Here is a 13,396-nt window from a genome sequence, read left to right on the forward strand (position 1 = left end):
TTTTTCTGACAGGGTTCTCGAACCCCAAAACCTCTGATTTTTTTACAGGGACTTACTGACAAATTTTGGACTAAACATAAAAAAATCAGAATTTTCCACCAAATATTTAAACATGAAATAGCATGATTTTTACAGACCTAGAATCAAAACATACAAAAATCTAAGAAAACACTAAAAAAATGATTTAAACTTGAAAACTAATAAAAAATACATGAACGGCCTAACAAAACTTAATTTTACGCTGAAATATATTAAATAAAAACTAATATAATACAAAAATAAAAAAAATACAGGGAATCTATGGCTGAAATTGATTTACCCTTTGAAAATATGGATTTATCCCATTTAACGGGTAAATCTCATATTTCATTGGTTAAGAATATAGAAAATGTACCTCTAAACGATTCTAACGGATTAGAATTCTGAAAAATATCCCCAAACTGAGTTAGATCATCTTCTTGATTCATTTTTGGGGTTGTTGGATGAAACCCATGGTCAAAACCCATGAACAAACGGGCGCCCATGTTAAAATCCTTTGAAAAATCATAAAAAAAAGTAATAAAAAAATCATAAAATAAGGTATAAAAAATTACCTTGGGGGCTGCAGCTGCAATGGAGGAAGGAGGAGGTGTTGGAGAGGAGAGAGAATCTCCAAGATTTCAAGAGAGAGAGTAGTGGTCGACCCCCCCCCCCCTTGGGCTCTCTATTTATAGAATTTTTTAGGTTTAAGTAAAGAGTCCTAAAAAAACCAAACTTTTCCTTAATTGGGTTGCTAGGGGGGAATTTTTTTTTTGGAGTTTCCTAATATGTTCTTAACCCTAACTACCTAATTAACACCTAACTAGACCTCTAATTAACCTAGAAGACTTCCCAAATGTGGCAATACCTAGTGTGGGCCCACATTGGTTTTTAAAACTTTAATTTCAAACTTAGAAAAACAATAGTTAAAAACCCTAAATAAAAATGGATTTTCAAAATAGGTTTTTGACTCTTCTAAAACTCTAATCTAACTAGGACACTGACTAACCCTAGTCTAACCCTAACTTATGCAAATGTGGTCTCACCTCGAGTGGGCCCCACTTGAATTTTAAAAAACGATTTTAAAACTTGAAAATGAGAGTTTTTTCAAAAGAGATTCAAAAGTAAACTTGGAATTGAAAGTTTTGAAATGGCACGGAGTCCTGACTGGGTCAAAACTCCTCTAGATGTGGTGCCAACTGGGTGGGCCCCACATCAGGGTTTTGAAAATTTTGAAATAAAGACTGAAAATGGCTTTGAAAAGGGGTTAAAATCGATAGATGGAATTCAAAGGTTTTGAAAATAGAGTTCTGAGCGAACTGAAACTTTGAGCGAGAGTCCTGAACCAATTAGGACTATGAGATTTTAGATTTTTGAAAGCCAAATGATAAAATTTTTAAAATATTTTATCAGAACTGGTAAAATAAGTCAGAAAATACAGTCAGAGTTAGAGTCCTAACTCAATCAGAACTCTGAAATAGAGTCCTGAATCAACTGGAACTCTGCAAAATGACCTAATTCTTTTGAAAAACAAGTTAAGAAGGTGAAGATGGAGGTAAAACAAGATTCAAAATAGAGTCCTGATCAGATTAGGACTTTGAGACAGAGTCCTGATCGGACTGAAATTCTAGATTTTGAGTCTTTTTTGAAAAATCGATGAAAGATTTTGCAAAACCAGTGAAAATAATAACAAATAGTGAAATCAAGACAGAGTCCTAATCCAACTGGGACTCTGTGAGTAGAGTTCTAATTTGCCTAGGACTCTCAGAATTCTGGATTTTCTGAGAAAACAGATGAGAGTATTTTGGAAAACATGTGAAAATGAGGTAAATATTGAAGTCAGGTTAGAGTCCTGGTTCGATCAGGACTCTAAGGAAGAGTCCTAATTCGATTAGAACTCTGAGAATTTTGGTTTTTTGCAAAGCAAATGATGAAATTTTAAAAAGGACTTTTGAAAACCAGTGAAAATGAAGTGAGAAAATAACTCAGGATAGAGTCCTGATTCGATCAGGACTCTGGAATAAAATCCCAAAATTTTGGAACCCTGTGATAGAAGTGTAACAATTTTGAAAGATAAATGAAGAGATTTTGGAAAGATTCTCTCAAAATTGAAGTTAGGGTCAGAGTTCTGATCCAACTCGGACTCTTTGAACAAAGTCCTGGTTCAACTAGAACTCCAAGTTTTTGACTTCTCTTTGAAGGATTTTAAAAGATTTTGTTGAAAACCAGTAAAATATCAATGAAAGATAGAGTCCTAATCCGACTGAGACTCTGAGGAAGAGTCCTAATCTGACTGAAACTCTGAAATTTTGGGCAAAATGAAAGTTTTTGACAAATTTTGTTGAAAACAAGTAAAAATAGAGATGAAAAGTAGAGTCCTGGTCTGACAAAAACTCTGTGATAGAGTTTTAGTCTGACTGAAAGTCTAAGATTTTGGCTCTTTTAAAAATGAGACGAGCAGGTTTTAAAAAACAAGCGAAGAACAGGAGTAAGGGATGAAATCGGGATAGAGTCCTGATTCGATTAAGACTCTGAGAAAGAGTCCTAATTCGAATACTCTAGAATTTTGGCCAAAATGAAGGATTTTGAAAGATTTTCTCAAAAATAGGTAAGTCATTCACAGTAATCGCTATCACAATAAATTATTCATAGTAATCGCTATCACAATAAATTGTTCATAGTAATTGTTATCACAATAATCATTATACATAATCATACATATAACAGTAAATCGTTCACAGTAATTGCTATACATAGTAATCACTATCACATTAATCGCTATACATAGTAATGCCTCTCATAGTAAATCATGACATACATGATCAATTTACATACCTTGGTCACACTTTTCTCCTCTTCATCCCCTCCCTCCATCCTCTGACTTTCTTCTTCCTTCCTTTGGCTCCCTACTATGCTTTTCAATTACTTTCTTTCTTTCCATTTTCTTCTCTTCATCCTCCTGTTTTTTTCTTTTCCTTTCCTTCTCTTCATCCTCTTGCTTCTTTATTTTCCTTTCTCTTTCCTTCTGCTTTTTCCTTTCATTTTCTTTCTCTTCCTCCTGCTTTTTCCTTTCCCTTTCCTTTTCTTCATCCTCTTGCTTCTATTCTTTTTTCCTTATCTTCCTCGTCCTCCTTCTCCTTTCTTTGTCTTTCCTTCTCTTCCTCGTCCTCCTTCTCCTTCTTCTTCATTTGCCTTTTCTTCTCTTCCTCATCCTAATGCTTCTTCCTTTGCCTTTCCTCTTCCATCTTCATCATTTGCCTTTCCTTCTCTTCCTCCTCCTTCTTCAATTGCTTTTCCTTCTATTCCTCCTTCTCCTTATTCTTTCTTTATTATTCCCTCTCCTCCTCCTCCTTCTTCCTTTGCCTTTCCCTCTCCTCCTCCTTCCTTTGCCTTTGCTTTTCATTCTCCTCCTTCTTCTTCCTTTGTTTTTCCTTCTCTTCGTCATCCTTCTTCTTCTTTTTCAATGATCGTTCTTCCTCATGCTTCCTTTGATCTTCAACCTCAATATCTGATAGATATTGCTTCACATAATACAATTCTAACACTTTGTCCCTTTCTTTATCATTCTCAATCTTCATTATAGTTTGGTACCCTTCATAACGCTCATATAGATGAAAATGGTGAATCATTTCATTAAGTCTCATGAAATTGAATGACAGGGGATTTCTTGTCTGACAAGCTTTAGACATTGCTAATATGCACAACACATAAATTTAACCGCATCATTATATGTTACAACCGCCTCCCCAAGTATATAATATTATAAATTATCCTATTAGTTAAACAATCACCAACATTACAAATCATCGTAATATTTGGCTTCATAAGCAAACATCATTGTAAGATTTAGCAAACTTAAGTACAAATTGAGGTAACTTCATAAATACACATCGCTATTGCTTTAAATGTATAAATCATTGTTGCTTCAAACTAACAAATCATTGTAGCAATCACAACCTTCATAAGTAAGTATAAATCGTGGTAATTTCATTAAATCATTGTAGCTTTATAAGAACAAATCATGCTAACTATTTTTCAATGCACAGAAGGTGGATAGGTACAAATCGATTTATTTCAATATGAAAATAGGTGTTATTTAGCATGAATAGTAAAACCAGTTGTAAGATTTAGTATTCAGATTTACAAATTAATTTGTTTGCATAACGAAACCTTACACGAAACTCATCAAAATGATACGAGTTTTGATAATCCGACAGTGGAGGAGAAACACCCAGAACCAGAAGGTAGACGCAGCTGATGGTGACAACGATGCTACCACTTCGTAGAACATTTGGATGCTCCAGTGGCAACAGACAATGACAAAGGGTGCTTCAGCGACAACAGACGAAGGCAAAGGTTGCTCTGACAATAGTAGACGATGATAAAAGAGGGTTCAGGGGCAGCAGACGACGACAAAGGGTGTGTTGTCAAAGGGAGCTCCTGTTATAGCAGATGGTGCAAAAGTTTACTGCTTAGGGCAAAAACAGAACGTTTGGACTTTGAAGAGTTATCATTATTCTAGAATCGACATTTTCACTTTTCTAGATGGAGGATCTCGAACCATCGTTTCACTTTTCTAGATAGAGGACATTTTTGTCCTTTTCTCAAACCATCGTTTCTTGGCAGAAATGACGAGAAAGGGTACTTAAGTATTTGCAACCACACCAGACTCTGATGTTAAGTGATGCCGACACACACGGGGATATGAGCCCCATGAGCTTATATATATGGCGCTCATTTGAACCCCCGAACATGCACTATAGCAAACAGTGCGTCTTCGGGGGGGGGGGGGGGGGTATAACCTGCTTCGAAACCTTGCACCTTTCATTGATTCAATGGCTCACCAATTTTCTAAACCATAGATACCAACGGGGGGCTCCGCGTGGTTGGTAGGAACTGTCACTACATGTTTCCTTGTTATGGGATGTTGCAGGTTCAAACCCAGTGTTGCGTTGAATAATAATTGGTAGGGGTCTGCATAACCTCAGCTTGACTTTAAAAAAAAATCTAAACCATAGCCATCGTGATATTGGTGGCCCCAACAAGCCATGGAGGCATTTAGTGAATCAATTAATCATACATGTCTTCACAAGTAATCAGATTAGGAGGTTAGCTCAATTTGGATGTTAAAACACTAAACCAATAAGAATCTGATTATTGATTCAATGTCAACTTCGTATGAAATGTGGCTAAAGATGCATTTGAATCCCTTTGATTTCTAATCCAAGAGATTTTGACCAGACATCCGGAGGATCTCTCAGCTAACACATCCACCCCTCCACCCTCTGTCTCCGATAGGGATGCACATGAGCTGAGCTCGAGCCAAGCTTGGCATGTTTAAGCTCGGCTCACACAAGTGAACTAGTGTACAGGCTCGACCCGAGCCTGAATTGAGCTGAGCTTAATCAGGCCAAGCCCAAGTCAGTGTTTCACACTTTTGAGCACAATGAATCGAGCCCAGGCTCAGTTCGTGGCTCACTCCAAGAGAGAGAGAGAGAGAGAGAGAGAGAGAGAGAGAGAGAGAGAGAGAGAGAGAGAGAGAGAGAGAGAGAGAGAAGGTAGGGGGGAGTGAGAAAGCATGTTATCCCCCTACCTCAGCACTGGTCGGATGCCCTAGCCTGTCAAAGAGAGATCAAAGAGAGAGAGAGAGAGAGAGAGAGAGAGAGAGAGAGAGAGAGAGAGAGAGAAGCTCAAAGAGACATGAGAGATGGGAGAGAGAGTGGGGGAAGCTCGGAGAGACATGAGAGATGGGAGCGAGAGAGGGAGAGGGAAGCTCAGAGAGACATGAGAGATGGGAGAGAGAGAGGAAAGCTTAGAGAGTCGGGAGAGAGGGAAGAGGCTCAAGGTAGGGCGGGGGAGTCTAGGTAGGGTAGGGAACTTGAGATGGGGGGCTTAAGGCTGGGAGGGTAGTATTATTTTTTAATTTATATATATATTATTATATTATATTATATTATATAAAATATAATATGAGCCGAGCCTTATCGAGCTCGATAGGCTGATCAAGCTTGGCTCATTTGCTTGGCCGAGCCTCAGAGCTCAGTTCAAGCTCGACTTATTTATGGGATGGGCCAAGCCTAAGCCGAGCTTTACCGAGATAAGCCCGAGCCATTTAAGTTCATTGTGCATCCCTAATCGCTGATCAGATTTTAAATCTGATGATTGGAGGGGTTTTTTGCCTATAGTGGGAATCTAAAATTTGAAGATTTAAGATCCGCCATTTGAGAGAGTGTTGGATCAAGGCATGAGGCCTATGCTTTGATCCACATGTCCATGGATCTCTTCATAGATCCATGACATTCAAGCGCATCCTAAATGATTTTGGATTCAGTGAGATATCCATCCCAAAGTTGAACCATGGTCCATGTTAAAATCTATGAAAAATGATCGTACTGTATAGGAAAATGACACATTTTAAAAAAATGCCTCATAATTTTTCCTATTCGCCCCATGTCTAAAATCATAAATATGCAACTTTGTTACGACCTTTTTACCCTTCGCATGTGATAAACTCATATAGTTCACACGATATATGACTTTGCTCTTGAGGTATTGCAAACTCCCACTTAAAAGGAGGTCCATAATTTTTTTCCAGACATTACGAAGTTCGCATAATAATATTTGCAAACATGCTGTTAAACTCAAATCTTAAAACTTTGCAAATACTTGACTAAGTTCACATATATAATAAGAAATTCAAATAAAAAAATCTGTGAACCTCCTGTTAAACTGAAACATGTAACCTTGCAAATATCCTACTTAATCTGCATATACCTTACAAAATTTGCATAAAAATATATATATGAATATCCTTTTAAATTGACCTCGTAACTTCACAAATAATTGACTAAATTCACATATATGGTACTAAATTTGTGGCATGAAGCATGCTACCGATCTCACGGTTACAGTGTTGATCTTCAAAAGTACTTGTGCTCTTGTGAAGATTGGCAAGTTAGCAAAATTCCTTGTGAACATGCAATCACATGCATTTTATATGAGGGTACACTATCAAATGATTATTATGACAATTTTTTCATACTTGAATCGTATCAAGTTGCATATAATGAATATCTATTATTCTCGATGGCAGATAATGTCCCACATATCGCTCGATCAACTCTTATACTTGTGTATCTGCCAAAAGTGGTTAATAAAGCAAGGCGACCTAAGGTGAAGAGACAAAGAATAAAATGCATGATGTTGTACCATATAACTGCATTGTATATGGTGAGGTTGGCCACAACAGGTGAAAACACTAATAACAATATGTTAGAGTATGTATGCTTTGCTAAATGTAGGATTTATTTAGAATTGTTTAATGAATTGCTTTTTTATATTTATCTAATACTTTTTAATGAATTGCTCCAATGTCTTATGTCTTCTATGTATATCTTAGGTATATATTCTACGTATAAACATAAAAAACTATGGCAAAAAGGGAACCAAACCTTCATCCCACCCCCAACCAATTCATTTATTGTTGTGCCTAGGTATAATCAATGCCTCGAGTCATGTGTGTATATTTGTCTTATTATACATGTATGTATTTATATACAATTTCAATTGGTGATGAGAATAATTTAATGAACAGGGAGAAGTTATGCAATAGAAAACAAAAGAGCCGAAAAAGTATGAATTTGGTGAAGAAACTTTGCTGGTAAGTGGTGTAAGTATCATGTTCGTTTGTTTATTTGTTTGTTCTTTTGCTACGTTTGTATGTAGACTCATTTGAGTCTAACATAAATGTACCATATATTTTAACTATGTAGCGTCTAACAAGATTTATAGAAAGACTCCAAGAGGCCCACAACGAGGATATAAAAAGAGGAACGATACTGATAAGGACCCTTTACCATACCTTGTATTTCTCTGTGAGTTTGAAAAGTGATATTTTTTACTGAATAACAAAAACCAACAGGTAAACATTGATTGTTCACAAAAAATGATTGCAACTAAAAGGCAGTGAGATGAGGCAACTGGATGCTTGGAGAATAGCGACTTGCCGTATCAGTTCTTTGAAGTTGACAAGGCATCAGTTGGACAACTTTGCATACTTACAATTCTTAAATTTCCATATGCACGACCTTAAACTCGATTTATGTGGCAACTCTTAATTCCTATCAACCAGAGCAACTACCAATTCTTTAGTAAATAGACATGAAGGAGAAGGTGTTCAAGTTGTACAATTTCATGGGGTTTACAAATTGCGCAGATGAGAATGTTATACAAATAGTATGATAACATTACTTATTCAATAATGTACTTATTTTTTTACATATGTTTGTCAACTCACTTTTTTGCAAATGTTTGTTAAATCATTTTTTTGTAGGTTCATTTTTCTTGCTATGTGGTTTGGCTATGACTGATATAATGATTAGACAGTTGAGACCATGGAGGTATTCCTCAATAACAAAACAAGTAATTACTTTGCATATGTTTAAGATCTCAATTCATACATATACATGTTTTTGACTTGGAATATGATTGTTACAGGTATGATTGTGGTATATTTGTCCTACTGTACTATAGACACATAAATTTTGATCAAATCATTTAATGTCAGAATCAAGTACCAAAATCCAATATTTTTGACCTATTTTAAAGTTCTGTTAACTTCAACTTTATTTTTTTCTTTTAACAATATCCTTAAGCTTTTTGTCCAAAAAATAAATTAAACTAAAAGATTTTAGCTTTTCAACGAGCCAAAAATCAAGTCAATGTAGAAAGTTATATCCAAAACAAGGTGTCTTGTTTAGTAAAAAAAACTTATTTTTTAGGTAGGGTCCACTTTGAAAATATTTTTGACTATTAAAACATTCAAATTTGGTTTTTTATTTAAAATGTGAATTAAATCTAAGAATGTTAGTTTTCCAACACATTAAAAATTACCTTAAACCAACATTCAGATTGAAAGTTATGGCTGAAACAGGTTAACCTATCAGGCATTTTACCCGATTTCACTCAGGAAATATTAAGTTGTCATTAGCAATTGCCTAAAAACGTTGACCATAAGGTAACTTATTGTTAGTGGTTTAAAGGTATCGTCAAAAGTTTTTTTTATTAAGAATTGTCATTAGAGGTTAAGAATTATCATTAGAGTCTACCTCTAATGATAACTTAACTTGTCATTAGAGAAAATTATCGTCAACCACCATTTTCTTATCGTTAACCACCTTTTTTTCGCTCCCAATGGATAAAAATCGCCCCCTCAATCTTCCAAGCTCAAAACTGGAAAGATTCCTAGTCCTAAAACCCTTTTCTTAAATAAAATTCCTATCCTAGGCAACCTACCTTGGCTAAATCTCAACCCTTAATTAAAAAACAACCTATTAGGAGCTATCCATCCTAATCTGGGTCGGGTCAAGAGCTTTGTATCCTGGATATGTTGAAAATGTATTCAGATCCGTCTAAAAAACTATAAATATGCAGTCACCCTCTATTCTCAGATTTGGAATCCGAACAACCTTACTATGTCAAAATCTCTACACAGCCTAGCCACTTACCTAACCTAGTCTAGGTTCCAAATTACCCTATCTCATCCTATTTAGAGCTTAAACCTAGCTGAAGTGCCATTTGTGCTTCTCCGTGCTCGTCAATAATGTAGAAAGGGCTACCCAAGATTGAGGTGTGATTATGTTCTTTCTTTGTTTGTTTATTTTATACCTATTTATTAAGTTTGGATTTTCTAATGAATATTACATTGTTTGTGTTTCATATTTTTATCGAGTTTTGATGGTTTTCACCACCAAACTTGTTTTTTCTAGGAATTCATGTTTAAGGTACACCCATTTTTGTAATGCAACTTCCAACAACAATGATATATAGTCCCTGATTTGGCTGATCTCTGCTCAATGGAGGAGGAATTGCACAAGATTTTCAAGAACGATTCCCATTATCTTCTCAAATTCAGATTCAGATATCAAATCTATTTTCTAAAATATTTTTGATGAAAAACTTGTATTTTTAGCCCTTCAAAAATTCAGAGAGACATAGAATGGCGACCGTGATGAGACCATTCACATGATTTGAAGATCAAAGTTGCAAGGATAGTGTTGTGAGGTTAGTACCCATTTTTGATATTTTTTGGATCTGGATGCAAATCCTATTTTATTTTCTATTTTTTGTTTTCTAGCATTGTTGCAGTGATAGAGTCATATCTCTATGCTTGTAGCTCTCTTTTTTGTGTTTGTAGATTCATTGGAAATTACACAAACATGACTATGTTTCATTTGTTTGGCCCATTCTCAGATTCTATCTCCATGACCTCTGAAAATAAGCATAAACAATAAAAAATAGTTATTTTGGTGACTGTTTTTCATAAAAATACATGTTCCTTTATATGTATCTCAACAATCCAATAACAAAAACTCACATTTTTTAACTTGTTAGAAAGTTGAGACTTAAATCTAGGTCCTTCTAGTTTTGAGCCAGAGCTAAAAACTCCTCTAAAGCACTATTTTTTTTATTCAAAATATGGTATTGGTATTTTTCCTATGTTGTGAAACAATCAACTAATCTGATTTCTTGGAGGCTTATCTTTCTATTTGATGTCAGATCCTTGTGATCTCAGTGACCTTGGAAAGATAAGAGGCTCTTCTTATTTGGTCCTTTTTGTTGCGTTCTTGGATTTCCTGTGAAGGAAGTCAAAAGATAGGCTAAAGCAGACAAAATAAGGGTAGCAACACTTGTTCAACACTTGTTTTTTGGAACATTTCTGGGGTTGTATCTCAGATCCCTATCATCGGTTTCCTATGTGCCATGCATCTTTGGAAAGATATTTTTATTTGCCATCTTTTCTTTGATTTGCGTTTTTCTAAATTCTTGAAATTCTTTTGGGAAAAAAATAGTAGCAACATCTGCTATTGTTTCTTGGCTTAGGAAAATTTCGGGAAAACACCCCCTTTTTGCTAATCAGATTTATTTTCTTTTGGGTTTCGAAGCTCTGGTTTCTAAAACCCATGTTTTTGTCCTGATTCTTAAGTGTTGTCTGTGGTGTTTGAATTCAGGTGTACCTTTCACTACAAGAAATCTACGGATTAGCAACGGACGTAATCCATCACAAATCTATCGTTGAACAGTTTAGTGATGGATAACTTTCATCGCAATTTCCTAGTCGCTAATTAGTGACGGAACATATCTATCGCTACTTCTGTTGCTAATTTGTGATGGATTAGTGAATGCCATTATCCATCGTGAGGGCGTCGCTAATCCATAGAGATTTGGTTTTGCAACGGATACACATCCCTCGCTAATTTTGTTGCTATTGTAGCGCTGGATTTGCGACGGATTACAATCCGTCACAAAACACTGGCCGATTCAGTTTTGCAATGGATAAATATTCGTCCCAATCCATTGCTAAATTAGAGGCTGATACTAATTAGCGACGGATATTATCTGTCACTAATCCATCGCAAAAATAAAAAAAATTTGTTTGAAATATAAATATCAAGAAAAAATTTCTCATTATACAATTTATATATCCTATGTATAAAAAACAAAGTATATATAAAAAATACATATACAAAGCAGGTGAAACAAATTTAACACAAGTTACAAAGAGAAAAAATTTATCGATCCACTATAATCCTTGCAAAGTTCTAATTATTTAAATGTGAATGTATACAAAGAGTTTCGTTTGAAACAATAAGAAGGTGCAACAAATTTAACGCATGAATCTAATCATCACCAAGTTTTGGAGCATCATCCTCTTCATTGTCTCGATCTACCCCTTCATCCATGGCTCCATTAGCTCCTCTACGTTGATTATCTCCAGCATCCTACAAGAGAACCAAAAGGTTAGTATTGATAAACAAAATATAATGAAATAAATTATATGCAAGGAACCTAGTCTAAGGCAATCAAAGTAACATGGATGAATGACACATAGACTAGCAATAAAGTGAAGGACATTAACAAAATTCAAATATGTGTTCTAAGGCTGACAAAAAAAATTTATAATGATTCAATCATGCAGATATGTGTTCTAAGGTTGCCAAAAAAATGTCATAGTGATTCAAGCATGCATATATGGTTTATAAGGCTGTCAAATAAATGTGTCATGTATCACAATCATGCATATATGTGTTATAAGGCAGTAAAAAAACTTTCATAGTGATGAAATCATGCTTATATGTGTTCTAAGGTTGTAAAAAAACTTTCGTAGTGATTCAATCATGCATATATGTGTTATAAGGCAGTCAAACAATTTCATAGTGATGAAATCATGCTTATATATGTGTTCTAAGGTTTTCAAAAAACTTTCAGAGTGATTCAATCATGCATATATGTGTTCTAAGGTTGTCAAAAACTTTCATAGTGATTAAATCATGCACATACGTGTTATAAGGCAGTCAAAAAACTTTCATAGTGATAAAATCATGCTTATATGTGTTCTAAGGTTGTAAAAAAACTTTCATAGTGATTCAATCATGCATATATGTGTTATAAGGCAGTAAAAAAACTTTCATAGTGATGAAATCATGCTTATATGTGTTCTAAGGTTGTAAAAAAACTTTCGTAGTGATTCAATCATGCATATATGTGTTATAAGGCAGTCAAACAATTTCATAGTGATGAAATCATGCATATACTAGCTTAAAATCTAGCTACATGAAACAAATGACATGAAACTTTCATACCTGACGGGCACCTACAAACGAAGTTCCCCTGTCCCGAAAAAAACTGCACAACTCATTATGGACAACGTCGAAAATGACTTCATGTAAAAAGTCATGCATTGTGTCCTTAACAAGCTGGCGGACACCATCCCAAGAATTAGCAGGGTCAATTGGACGCTGGGAGTTGATGCTGGCAGGAGAACTCTGAGAGCCCTGGCTGGAGGAGGCAATGACTGGTGTGGTATTCATATTACTCCCAAACCCGAACACACGACCCTTTTTTGGTTCACTAGTTGCAGTCACCCATGTTGCATGATCAAAAAGCGGATGCTGAGTAGAGTTATCGCCATATCGCTCTACCATCTGCTGCTCATATGACTCCTATAAAGTAATGATTACAATATGGATTAATAATTAAGAATTACAATGTTCATGGTAACTTGTCTATTACTATGTTTATTAATACAATAAATACATATCGTTGTCACTCTCGCCTTCTCTGATATGAACTCTCTCGTGCTCTTACGTTTATGTGTTTCAATAAACACATCCTTGTAAGACACAATGCCTCCTTTTTCTGCTTCCTGTGAGGTTAAATGATAAAAAAATAAATTAAAAAGTATGCAACAATACTTATAAATTTGACAATATATATTGACGAGTTACCATTTTCTTCTGGTGGCTCCCAAAAGTCGTAGATCCACCTATGCGTGGATGGGCATCAGGCATCTTCGCTTAGTTTTGTACAACCTTTGTTG

The sequence above is a fragment of the Nuphar pumila genome, chromosome 11 (assembly GCF_984573655.1).
Source record: "Nuphar pumila chromosome 11, dmNupPumi1.hap1.1, whole genome shotgun sequence".
Classification (NCBI taxonomy): domain Eukaryota; kingdom Viridiplantae; phylum Streptophyta; class Magnoliopsida; order Nymphaeales; family Nymphaeaceae; genus Nuphar; species Nuphar pumila.